We start from the raw sequence: 13,957 nt of genomic DNA, 5'->3' as shown, positions 1-13,957 counted from the left end.
TTTTATTTCATCCATTTTAGAATAAAGCTATAACGTAACAAAATATGGAAAAAGTCAAGGACTCTGAAAACTTTCCTAATGCACTGTATACACAGACACAGCAATACTATTATGGCAACAGTATTGGAATAATGATAGTGTCTGTTGTGGAACTATTATTTTCAATGCTCAAAACCAGAAATAGAAAATGTCTCTTCTACTGAAAAAACACCTGTAAACACCTTCCCCACTCAATGATGAGCTCTATTCACTGTAAAAGTACAGGATGGCAATGAAATAAACAGTCTGTCTTGAGGATTGTCCAATAGTGTGCTCCATCATTCTTGCCAATGCAGATTAGACAAACAAGTTCAAGTTTAGGGTTGTAATACTGTAGCAATTATTTGACACAAGGTTGTACAAATGGTGCTTTAGAGTAGAGACATGGTAAGTAGTTAAACCAGGCCCTCTCCCTCCTGTCCAAAGTCCTAGATGAACTTCCTGACCTTGAACAAGTCCGCCGTGTTGACTGTGGGCCTCATGGAGGATAGTGAGCGCAGCATGTCAGTTTGGAGTGCAAAGGGACACACCGAGAGGACGAACAAAATCATGAGCATGGTTCAGCAATTATATAAATGTGAGAGTCAGTTTGCAATACCTGGACGTGTATGTTGAAACTGTCACGGTTCATGAATCCACTGACTCCCTCTTTCTCTCTCTTTCTCTTTCTTTCTCTTTTTCTCTCTCTCTCTCTCTCTCTCTCTTCCGTGTTTGTGTGGGCGTGGTTCCCAATCTCGGCCTGATTGTCTGCGCCAGCTGGAATCACTTATCTTCCCTTTATATGTTCTGTAACCAGTGTTTCTTGTTGTCAGATCATTGTTACTTCCCTGAGGTTGTGTCGTGTGTCTGGGCTCTTTCTCTCGGCGCCCTTGTGTGGATTATCTTCTGGGCTCCTTCCTACCCATCCGGACACATTCCCCGGGATTACTCAGCACGCTATCATCGGTATATGCGCCATAGTCCCTGGGTCGGATTCCGTCTGAGTACAGTCTGTCTGTCCTGTTGCTGCTGTAAACTGTATTTCATTAAACCATCGTTGCTTGCATCTTGCATCCGCCTCTGTGTTGTCACAGAATGATCTGAACCTACCATGGATGCAGCGAGTTCAACGAGTCTGACCGAATTCATTTCCCGCAGTATCACGAGAATGGATCAACAAGAGGAGAACATCTCCAGCACAGGTCGGGCAGTACAAGCCCTTGTGACGCAGGTATCCCAGCTGACCCAACAAGTACAACATCTGAGGGGTCTCGCTGCGCCACCTACACCGGCAGTTCAACCCGACCCGCCAGAGCCGGATTCCCAGCTAGAGCCACGGCTACCGACACCAGAGGGTTATTCAGGTGATCCTGACTATTGCAGAGCTTTTCTTACGAGATGTTCCATGCATTTCTCGTTGCAGCCACGGACCTTCAACCGTGAACAGTCTAAGGTAGCATTCGTACTCACACTGCTATCAGGCAAAGCGGCTCTTTGGGGAACGGCGGTGTGGGCGAACCAGGACCCATGCTGCACCTCTTTCCAGACACTCTCCGAGGAGATGAGAAGGGTCTTCGATCGGGCCGTGGCGGGTAGGGAGGCGGCCAGACTACTCGCTGACCTTCGCCAAGGAGACCGTTCAGTATCGGAATACTCCATCCAATTCCGCACTCTGGCCGCAGAGTGTCAGTGGAACGAGGAGGCGCAGTGGGACATGTTTCTGCATGGGCTGGGGGACCGGATCCAGAAGGAGATCTATGTTCTGGACCTTCCCAGGAGTTTAAATGGACTAGTGGAACTAGCCTTGAGGGTCGACGCTCGTCTGAGTCGTCATGGCCGCCGAGCATGCCCTAACAGACCGTATAACGACACGGAGGGCTGGCATGCCAGCGGCGGGAACACGGCCAGTTCAGCCTCCGCTCACGAACCCATGCAGCTGGGGAGAGCTCGCCTCTCCCGGGAAGAGAGGGAGAGGCGGAGATCCCAAGGACTCTGTCTCTACTGTGGTAGAGCGGGCCACTTTATCCACTCCTGCCCGGTAAAAGATCAGGCCCGGTAGTAAGTATGAGGCTACTATCGGGTGGTGTCACCACAGAGAAGACCTCATCATCTACTCTCCTCCCGGTAAGACTAAGATGGGCCACCCACACGCACGACACCCAAGCCTTACTGGACTCAGGAGCAGAGGGTAATTTTATAGACTTCAAGCTCGCTCACAAACTCCAGATTCCTGTCACCTCACTCACGCACAAGATATCCGTCAACGCTCTCAATGGTCAAGAACTCCCCAACATTTCTCATACCACTGAACCTATCACACTCATCACTTCTGGCAATCACACTGAGACACTATCATTTCTACTCATGGACTCACCCCTTGCACCATTAGTTCTCGGCCACCCTTGGCTCACCCAACACAACCCCAGAGTTGACTGGGGTCATAACTCTATATCCATGTGGAGTAACAAGTGTCTTGAGTCCTGTTTAGTGTCTGCTTGTTCATCTGTGTCTGATTCTGTGTTTCTAGAGGAGGCAGTGGATTTGTCTAACGTGCCCGTTGAATACCTCGACCTGAAGGAGGTGTTCAGCAAGTCCCGTGCTGCTTCTCTTCCTCCGCATCGTCCCTATGACTGTGCAATAGAATTATTGCCAGGTGAGTCTCCGCCTAAAGGCAAGTTATATTCACTATGTTCCTGAGAGGGAGGCTATGGAGAGATACATCTCTGATTCTCTGGTCTCTGGATTCATTCGTCCATTCCTCTTCTCCAGCGGGGGCAGGGTTCTTCTTTGTGGGGAAGAAGGACGGATCTCTGCGTCCTTGCATTGATTACCGTGGGTTGAATAACATCACAGTGAAGAATACCTATCCCTTACCGTTGATGTCCTCAGCCTTTGAAAGGTTACAGGGAGCATCCGTGTTCACTAAGTTGGATTTACGTAATGCATATCATTTGGTTCGCATAAGGAGGGGGGATGAATGGAAGACCGCGTTTAACACCCCCAGAGGGCACTTCGAATATTTGGTCATGCCTTTTGGGCTATCCAACTCCCCAGCGGTTTTCCAGGCACTCGTCAATGACGTGCTGAGAGATATGATTGATCAGTTCATATATGTTTACCTGGATGACATACTGATTTTTTCTTCTTCTCTCCAGGAACACGTTCAGCACGTCAGACGAGTGCTTCAGAGGTTGTTGAAGAATGGACTTTTTGTCAAGGCGGAGAAATGTATTTTTCATGCACAATCCGTTCCATTCCTAGGTTACATCGTCTCGACTGAAGGTATTCACATGGATCCTGACAAGGTTAAGGCTGTGGTGGATTGGCCAAGCCCAGATTCCCGTAAGGCCCTACAGAGGTTTCTGGGATTCGCCAATTTCTACCGGCGTTTCGTTCGCAACTTTAGCCAGATAGTCGCTTCTCTTACCGCCTTAACCTCCCCCAGAGTGACGTTCAGGTGGTCCGATACAGCCGAGGCTGCATTCGCCAAACTCAAGAGCCGCTTTGTTTCGGCCCCCATCCTCATAGCTCCCGATCTCTCGCGTCAGTTCGTGGTGGAGGTGGACGCTTCAGAGGTGGGGGTAGGTGCGGTACTTTCCCAACGTTCCTCTTCTGACGACAAGATGCACCCTTGCGCGTTCCTGTCCCATCGGTTATCACCTGCGGAACGTAACTACGACATTGGCAACAGAGAGTTGTTGGCAGTGAAGTTAGCACTGGAGGAGTGGCGCCATTGGTTAGAGGGTTCGGGGGTACCTTTTATAGTTTGGACCGATCACAAGAATTTGGAATATATCAGAACCGCCAAGCAACTCAACTCCAGGCAGGCGCGGTGGGCACTCTTTTTCGGACGTTTTGACTTCTCTCTCTCGTATCGCCCGGGTTCCAAGAATGTCAAACCCGATTCCCTTTCTTGCATTTTTGACCATTCCGAACGCCCATCCACTCCAGAGTGCATCCTACCCGGGACCCTAGTGGTCTCCACACTCACATGGGAGGTTGAATCGAGGGTCAAAACGGCCTTAGAAGGGGTAAAGCCTCCGTCCGGTTGCCCGCCTAATCAGTTGTTTGTGCCGGAGGGGTGTCGGTCCGATGTTATTCGGTGGGGGCATTGCTCCAACGTAGCGTGTCATCCAGGAGTCAGCCGCACTAGCTTTTTGGTTAAGCAACGCTTTTGGTGGCCACTGATGGCTCGTGACATTCACAGTTTTGTCTTGGCTTGCTCGGTTTGTGCCACTGGGAAGACTTCTAATCGACCTCCAGATGGGTTACTCCAACCGCTGTCGGTCCCTTCGAGACCCTGGTCCCACATCGCGCTAGATTTTGTTACCGGCCTCCCGCCCTCCCAGGGCAAGACGGTGGTTTTGACCGTGGTGGACCGGTTCTCGAAGGCGGCTCATTTTATTCCCTTGCCTAAATTACCATCTGCCAAGGAGACAGCGGTAACTGTCGTGGATCACGTCTTTCGCTTACATGGCCTGCCGATGGACGTAGTTTCTGACAGGGGGCCCCAATTTGTGTCCAAGTTTTGGCAAGAGTTTTGTAGGTTACTGGGAGCGAGTGTCAGTCTGTCTTCAGGGTTTCATCCCCAGAGCAACGGTCAAACGGAGAGGGCCAACCAAGATTTGGAGAGAGTGTTGCGATGTTTGGTTTCTAAGAATCCCTCTTCCTGGAGTCAACAACTCTCTATGGTTTGAGTACGCTCACAATTCGTTGCCAGTGGCAGCCACGGGTCTCTCTCCGTTTGAGTGTAGTTTAGGTTACCAGCCACCTATCTTTCCCAGTACGGAGTTCGAGGTCACTGTGCCCTCCGCTCACGCTTTCATCCAGAGGTGTCGTCACGCATGGAGCAGAGCCCGGGAGACTCTTCTACGGGTGGGGGCGCGCACCAAGGCTAAGGCCGATCGCCGCCGGTCGAAGCCTCCGGTATATGTCGTTGGCCAAGGAGTGTGGCTTTCTACTAAGAACATTCCACTCCGATCCGTTTCGAACAAGCTTGCCCCCAAATTTATCGGCCCGTTCAAAGTCACCAGGATCATTAGTCCGGTGGCGGTCCGGCTCAAGCTTCCTCCGGCGTATAGGAGAATTCATCCTACCTTTCATGTGTCTAAAATAAAACCTGTGTTTCAGGCACGCATTAACCCGCCGGTCCCGGTTCCCCCGCCGCCACGACTTGTTGATGGGGAACCCACCTTTTCTGTCAATCGTATTTTGGACTCTAGAAGGAGGGGACGCGGAATCCAGTAACTGGTGGACTGGGAGGGTTACGGTCCGGAAGAGAGAAGTTGGGTACCTGCTAGGGACATTCTGGATCAATCCCTTATCGATGATTTCAATCGACAGGTAAATTCGCCTGGGAACGCCAAGAGGCGTTCCTAGGGGGGGGGTATTGTCACGGTTCATGAATCCACTGACTCCCTCTTTCTCTCTCTTTCTCTTTCTCTTTTTCTCTCTCTCTCTCTCTCTCTCTTCCGTGTTTGTGTGGGCGTGGTTCCCAATCTCGGCCTGATTGTCTGCGCCAGCTGGAATCACTTATCTTCCCTTTATATGTTCTGTAACCAGTGTTTCTTGTTGTCAGATCATTGTTACTTCCCTGAGGTTGTGTCGTGTGTCTGGGCTCTTTCTCTCGGCGCCCTTGTGTGGATTATCTTCTGGGCTCCTTCCTATCCATCCGGACACATTCCCCGGGATTACTCAGCACGCTATCATCGGTATATGCGCCATAGTCCCTGGGTCGGATTCCGTCTGAGTACAGTCTGTCTGTCCTGTTGCTGCTGTAAACTGTATTTCATTAAACCATCGTTGCTTGCATCTTGCATCCGCATCTGTGTTGTCACAGAAACAGCATGTTCTAGTGGATGACCGGGTCGGTCATCCACTATCAATTGACTGTTGGCACGGGATGGCCCTCACACCTAGAGTACCATCACACAAACAAACTCTCCTCAATAGTAGAGAAAGCGATACACCTTTAGTGTGGTGTACAAGAGTCAACTGCAATAAAGTTCCTATATCATGTGTATAAGTTACCTTTTTGAAGTGTGTGGTTGACTGCACTTTCCTGACAGGCTATATGAGCGCATCTCATACGATGATGCTCATGTCAGCCCCAGGGTAGCCTGATGTCTTTTTGGCGAGTTTACGCAGGTCTGCGTCACTCAGGCTGAGGGTCAGGGTGCCCAGGTGCAGCCGGAACATCTGGGTCCTAGTGGGCTCCTCTGAGTGAGGGATGTAGATACGCTTCTCAAACCTGACGATGACATAATGCACTGACGAGAATGATGTGTATTGTGATGGAGCCCGGAGGGGATGGCTGCCGTCTTATTGGCTCTTAACCAACCATGCAATTTTGTTAGTTTTTTCACATTGGTCGTGACTTGTACATAATGTTGCTGCTACCGTCTCTTATGACCGAAAAGAGCTTCTGGACATCAGAACTGGGATTACTCACCTCAGATTAGACAAAGAGTTTTTCCACATTGAGTCGGATGGGAGAGAGACACGACACCTGACCAGGCCCAGATCCCCATCATTCGCTGGAGAAGGAAACTGAGATTTGGCAGAAAAAGATCAGGGTGCCTTGTGAGGATCAGACGACGAGTGGCAAATCTGCCTTCCATCTTGCTAGCTAACGTTCAATCGCTGAAAATAAATGGGACGAACTGAAAGCACATATATCCTACCAACGGGACATTAAAAACTGTAATATCTTATGTTTCACGAGTCGTGGCTGAACGATGACATTAACATACAGCTGGCAGGTTATACACTGTCGGCAGGATAGAACAGCAGCCTCTGGTAAGACACGGAGTGGGGGCCTATGCATATATGTAAACAAAACCTGGTGCACAATATCTAAGGAAGTCTCAAGGTTTTGCTTACCTTAGGTAGAGTATCTCATGATAAGCTGTAGACCACACTATCTACCTAGAGTTCATCTGTATTTTTTGTAGCTGTCTACATACCACCACAGACCGATGCTGGCACTAAGACTGCACTCAATGAGCTGTATACCGCCATTAGCAAACAGGAAAACGCTCACCCAGAGGCGGCGCTCCTAGCGGCCAGGGACTTTAATGCAGGGAAACTTCAATCAGATTTACATAATATTTCTATCAGCATGTTAAATGTGCAACCAGAGGGGAAAAAATAATTCTAGACCACCTTTACTCCACACACAGAGACGCATACAAAGCTCTCCCTCGCCTTTCATTTGGAAAATCTGACCATAACTCTATCCTCCTGATTCCTGCTTATAAGCAAACATGAAAGCAGGAAGCACCAGTGACTTGATCTATAAAAAAAGTGGTCAGACAAGGCAGAAGCTAAACTACAGGACTGTTTTGCTAGCAGACTCGAATAGGTTGCGGGATTCTTCCAATGGTATTGAGGAGCACACCACATCAGTCACTGGCTTCATCAATAAGTGCATAGAGGACGTCGTCCCCACAGTGACTGTACGTACATACCCCAACCAGACGCCATGGATTACAGGCAACATTCGCACTGAGCTAAAAAGGTAGAGCTGCTGCTTTCAAGGAACAGGACAAACCCGGAAGCTTAAGAAATCTCGATATTCCCTCCGACGAACCATCAAACAGGCAAAGCATCAATACAGGACTAAGATCGAATCGTACTACACCGGCTCCGACGCATGTGGCAGGGCTTGTAAACTATTACAGACTACAAAAGGGACGCAAAGGTAAATTATTTGAAAGGCTAGTCATGGCACATCAACACCATTATCCCAGAAACCTTAGACACACTCCAATTTGCATACCGCCCTAACAGATCCACAGATGCAATCTCTATTGCATCCCACACTGCCCTTTCCCACCTGGACAAAAGGAACACCTATGTGAGAATGCTATTCATTGCCTACAGCTCAGGGTTCTACACCATAGTGCCCTCAAAGCTCATCACTAAGTTAAGGACCCTGGGACTAAACACATCCCTCTGCAACTGGATCCTGGACTTCCTGACGGTCCGCCACCAGGTGGTAAGGGTAGGTAACACATCCGCCACGCTGATCCTCAACACGGGGGCCCCTCAGGGGTGCGTGTTCAGTCCCCTCCTGTACTCCCTGTTCACCCATGACTGCACAGCCAGGCACGACTCCAACACCATCATTAAGTCTGCCGATGACACAACAGTTGTAGGCCTGATCACCGACAATGACGAGATAGCCTATAGGGAGGAGGTCAGAGACCTGGCCATGTGGTGCCAGGACAACAACCTCTCCCTCAACGTGATCAAGACAAAGGAGATGATTGTGGACTACAGGAAAAAGAGGAACGAGCACGCCCCCATTCTCATCGACAGGGCTGTAGTGGAGTAGGTTGAGAGCTTCTAGTTCCTTGGCGTCCACATCACCAACAAACTAACATGGTCCAAGCATACCAAGATAGTTGTAAAGAGGGCACGACAAAACCTATTCCACCTCAGGAGACTGAAAAGATTTGTCATGAGTCCTCAGATCCTCAAAAGGTTCTACGGCTGCACCATCGAGAGCATCCTGACTGGTTGCGTCACTGCCTGGTATAGCAACTGCTCGGCCTCCGAACGCGAGGCACTACAGAGGGTAGTGCGAATGGCCCAGCACATCACTGGAGCCAAGCTTCCTGCCATCCAGGACCTCTATACCAGGCAGTGTCAGAGGAAGGTCCTAAAAATGGTCAAAGACTCCAGCCACCCTAGTCATAGACTGTTCTCTCTGCTACGGCACGGCAAGCGGTAAGTCTAGGTCCAAGAGGCTTCTAAACAGCTTCTACCCCCAAGCCATAAGAGTCCTGAACAGATAGCCAAATGGCTACCCAGACTATTAGCATTGCCCCCCCCCCACCCCCTTTACACTGCTGCTACTATTATCAATGCATAGTCACTAATAACTATACATGTACATATTACCTCAACACCAGAGCCCTCGCACAGTACCCCTGCAATATAGCCCCACTATTGTTATATACTTTTCTTAATTTGTTATTCTTATCTCTTTTGTTGTTAGTATTTTTCTTAAAACTGCGTTGTTGGTTAAGGCCTTGTAAGTACACATTTCACTGCAAGGTCAACACCTGTTGTATTCAGCACGTGACAAATATATATATTTGATTTTGCCTATTGTATCCTTTCATTTTGTTATTGCTTGAAAAGTACAACACAAAATATTTCATTTAATATATGTTGTTCTACAAATATTAAGAAATATTTAGCACAGTTAATCATGAGAAACGTGAATTAACCACCCTCCATGTTTCAACACACACGCTGGAAATCAAGGGTCTGGGTAGTTTTATAAAGATGAATGACAAACCACACGCACACCCCCTGCACTCTGTGGTGCAAAGTCTAACTTGAATAATGACACGGGGCACAGACAAGAATCAAGTATTACTTTTATTTAAAAAATATAGTAAGGAGGCTGTCACATTGAGAGCCCCTGCACAGAGAGTACAGGAGCATTATACACACACACACTAGTCAAGCTATCCCATGCAAGCAAACACGTGACCCTATATGTGTGTGTGTGTGTGGGGAGACAACTGCGTGAAAAGGTTGCCTTAGTCTGCTGCAACTGAGTGAGGACAATAGGGGCCAGAATGACAGGAAGTAACTCCAGACATACTTCCCCTAATAGTAGCTCAACGGTTCCCCCAAGTTGGGCAAGCAAGTGCCTTTCACTGTCGGCCCAGATGATGTATGGTCGTACTGGTCATACACACAAAACATTAATCTTTCGCCCAGAAACGGGCTCCAAACAGAATAGCCCTATCGCTGGTGTACAGGACATAACCTTTACTCTGTCTCCAATCAAGCGAAGAGAAACCAGTTCGTTTCTGTCATTCTTGGCTGAGAACCCAGACATTATGGGGTCCTTCGACACACACACACAGCACAATTAGAACTTTATTAAATGGCACACGCCCGTGTTTAGTTCTTCCCTGCAAGCCATCATTGCTGAATAGGCGGGTGTCTGCTGCGGTGGCCATCTGCATAAAGGTAGCTCCGCCCCACACGAAATACTTACTTATAACGAGGGTGAATACTTCGAGAGAGTCTTCAACCCGAGAAGGCCTGTGGGGTTGATGGTATCCTAATTGAAATGATAAAGTACAGACCACAAATTCCAATTGGCTACACTTAAACTGTAACATCCTCAGCTCTGGCATATTCCCCAAAATTTGGAACCAAGGACTGATCATAGCAATCCACAAAAGTGGAGACAAATTTGACCACAACTACTGTGGGATATGCATCAATCTTGGGGAAATTCTATGCATTAACATTACTTGTATATTTCCTCAGCGTAAACAATCTACTGAGCAAATGTCAAATAGGCTTTTTACCAAATTACCGTACGACAGATTCACCCTGCACACCCTAATTGACAAACCAAAACAAATGCAAAGTCTTCATGATTTGTTGATTTCAACTCAATTTGGTATGAGGGCCTGCTATACAAATGGATGGAAAGTGCTGTTTGGGGCTTAAACACAAATCCATGTAGACAAACAAGTGTACGGTTACAATTGGAAAAAATGTACTTCTTTCCACAGGGCCGGGGGTGCGGCAGGGACATGGATGCAGCTTATGCCCCACCCTCAACATATCAATGAATTGGCGAGGGCACTAGAATCCCGCCTGCAGCACCCCGCCTCACCCTACTAGGATCTGAAGTCAAATGTCTGATGATTTGAGGCTTCTGTCCCCAACCAAGGAGGGCCTACAGCACACCTAGATCTTCTGCACAGATATGGGGGATTTTCCAGTGCATGTGTTGTGCGTCTGAGTGGTGAACACAATCAATGTGGGCTTGGGGAGAGGCCATTGCGTGTTTGTGTGACTGAGCCATTGTGGGCTTGAGGGAGGCCGTTGCCTAGTCCTGTGATTGTCCTTGGACATGCATTATGAATGTCTATTATCTTTTGTATCGTTGCTATGGTTACGCCACCAATATAATCTATTCCCTGAAGTATGTGCCAAGAAGAGGAGGAGACCAAGTAAAGCTGGGCGCAGACAGACTAGAAGTAAAATTAGGAAACAGTGGCGGCAGACTACCAAAAGATGTGGATCATTTACAAAGAGAAGTGAAAAATGTATGTTGTCTCAAACTGAAACTGTATATAAAGTGATCCGAGTCTGGTAGCGGCAGTTGCTCCATGGACCAGCTCGGCTTGTTACTTTGTAATCAAGTCTATTGAATTCACAAGCTCTGGTGTCAGATGTTTTTAAGAAGTATTTCCATGACAGATTCTGTCAGACCTGACAGTAAATCTCAGTAAGACAATGGTGTTCCAAAGGTCCAGTTGCCAGAACCACGAATACAGATGACATCTAGACACCGTTGCCCTAGAACACACACACATAAAAAAAAAAATATATACATATCTTGGCCTAAAGATCAGTGCCACGGGTAACTTCCACAAAGCTGTGAACAATCTGAGATACAAGGCAAGAAGGGCATTCTATGCCATCAAAAGGAACAAATTCAATATACCAATTAGGATCTGGCTAAAAATACTTGAATCAGCTATAGAACCCATTGCCCTTTATGGTTGCGAGGTCTGGGGTCTGCTCACCAACCAAGAATTCATGAAAGAAAATGGGACAAAATTGACTATATGCCGAATTTTGCAATAATATCCTCAGTGTACAACATAAAAACACCAAATAATGCCAATTATCCAAATCCAGAAAAGAGACGTTAAATTCTACAACCACCTAAAAGGAAGCGACTCCCAAACCATGCATAACAAAGTCATCCCCTACAGAAGATCCCCCTAAGCAAGCTGGCCCTATGTTCACAAACAGACACCAGAGTCCCAAGACAGCAACACAATTAGATCCAAACAAATCATGAGAAAACAAAGGGAATTACTAGGCACATTGGAAAGAATTTACAAAAAAAAAAAAAGTTAAATCAAATGCTTGGAACGGAGTCGAGAAGCTGGTGGTGAGTTTAATGCAAACATGGAACTAAGGATGCACGATAGACCGATTAGCTAAAAATGCCAACATTAATGTCGGCCGATGTCTAATTTAACGCCGATGTGCAAAAACGATGTCAAATCTGACATGCATACCTATATAACACCCTGTATACCCCACCACAGCCGCACTGCTAATGCACGCACATACACACACTACCAGCCCCTAATACAACCACCTAGCTGCATCACAACAATTGATCAATACTGCAGTACTACTTTAAAAAAGGCTGCAGAACACAAACACTGCACATTGTTATAAAACTTCTACAGAACACACTGAATTTGTCATGATTGAACTACCTCACAAGAAGGCTAGAGTGAAAAAGAGATTCTAAAATATCCACAAAACTCACTGAGACAGAACTGTCCAGCTGCTGCTCGGGATCAGCTGGCTGGCTTTAAGTCATGGGAGTACACCTTTAAAAAAAACAATGGTTGAACACCTCTCCAAAAATAGAAAGTAACCTGTAAGAGAGCAGCACAAACCATCACAAGTCATCTACATCACCTGAAGCCTTGAGAACAAAAAAGATGCTATAATATCCACAATACTCACTGAAACAGAACTGTCTAACTGCCACTCAGGGTCAGCTGGCTGGCTTCACTCTGTCAAAGTACTGGACAGCAACATTAGACAGGAAAAAGTGACATTAGAAATATAGGAGTAAAATAATGGTAAGTAAGCAAGTTATAAGACATGTCTCAACTTCCTTATTGGAGGAGAAATTTTCTCAACAGCTCGCTTTTCTCTGCAACTCTATCGATCACCATGTCAGTCTCCAGGGCCATTAGGAAGTCCTTCTCAGTGGCCATCAGCATGAAGGCCTCTAGGTGTTCTTGTGAGAGAGTGCTCCTGAGTCTGCTCTTGATATACTTTAAGGTAGAGAAACTCCACTCACAAGCTACCTGGGTAACTGAGTAGGAATCTCAGCATCTGGTAACACAGTGGACATTATTTGCAGGATGAGCAGCATTTATTCTTCATTTCCACCACATTAATTTCCATTAGGGCCATCCTCCACTGTTCCTGGTCATGTATTCCTCAAATCCTGAACTTTTCAGTCATCTATTCCACTGCACAGCGAGGCTTCTCAGCTCACACTGCAAATTGTCAGTTGTTCGGCTATCATATCGAAGCAAATATTTGCTGAGCTCTTGAAGACCATTGGATGTTATTTGGGAGAGGTTTCTCAGGTCCAGAAGGGTGTCATGAGACAGAAATCACCTGTGGATACTATCTGTGACTTTATTCATAATTTGATTGTGGACCTGAACTTTATAGGCACTATCTGCATCTGGCAAATTTTCATCTTGAGCCATCTCTCCAGACATGATTTTCTTATTTTTTGCCCTTTTCTGTGGCAGAGTGGCTTCCACCTTCTCCAGCTCTGTGTCCCCATCCTGTTCTTTGATCTTCTTATTTGCAAACTGAACAAATGTGTCTGTGGCTGTCTTAATGGTGTCAAAGTCACTTGACATGCCTTTCAGGGTTCCTGTGTAGCCACAACCATTCGATGGGCAGACAGGATGTCCACCCCACTTGACTGCAGGTATTTGGACAGCGGTGACGTGTTCTCAAATATCCAAAGAATTATTTGAGCCGTCAGTGTCGTCTCATACCGGAGAAGAGCCTCAGTAAATCCACTTTCCTTCACCCAAACAGTTGTCTTCATGTTGGCATGTCCTTATATGGCTGATAGTGTGAGGAGTACTTCAACATAGAGACCCTGGTCTGGTTTTCCAAAGACCTTCATCAAAGCACTATCCTTAGTCCACCAGCGTGTTTCTCCGATTGGAGATAGGCGTCTGTGTCGTGTGTCCTGGCTCTTCTCCCACACATCCATCCTTTGGTAGGATTCATCGAGTAACACAGCAATTTCATTAAGGAGCACAAACAGTGACCCAGTTAAGACAATTTCAGTTGTATCAGACAAAACCAGATTAAGGACATG

This window comes from Salvelinus fontinalis, chromosome 4, assembly GCF_029448725.1.
Source record: "Salvelinus fontinalis isolate EN_2023a chromosome 4, ASM2944872v1, whole genome shotgun sequence".
Classification (NCBI taxonomy): Eukaryota; Metazoa; Chordata; class Actinopteri; order Salmoniformes; family Salmonidae; genus Salvelinus; species Salvelinus fontinalis.
The sequence above is the reverse complement of the archived record's forward strand: the minus strand, read 5'-3'. Positions refer to the sequence as shown.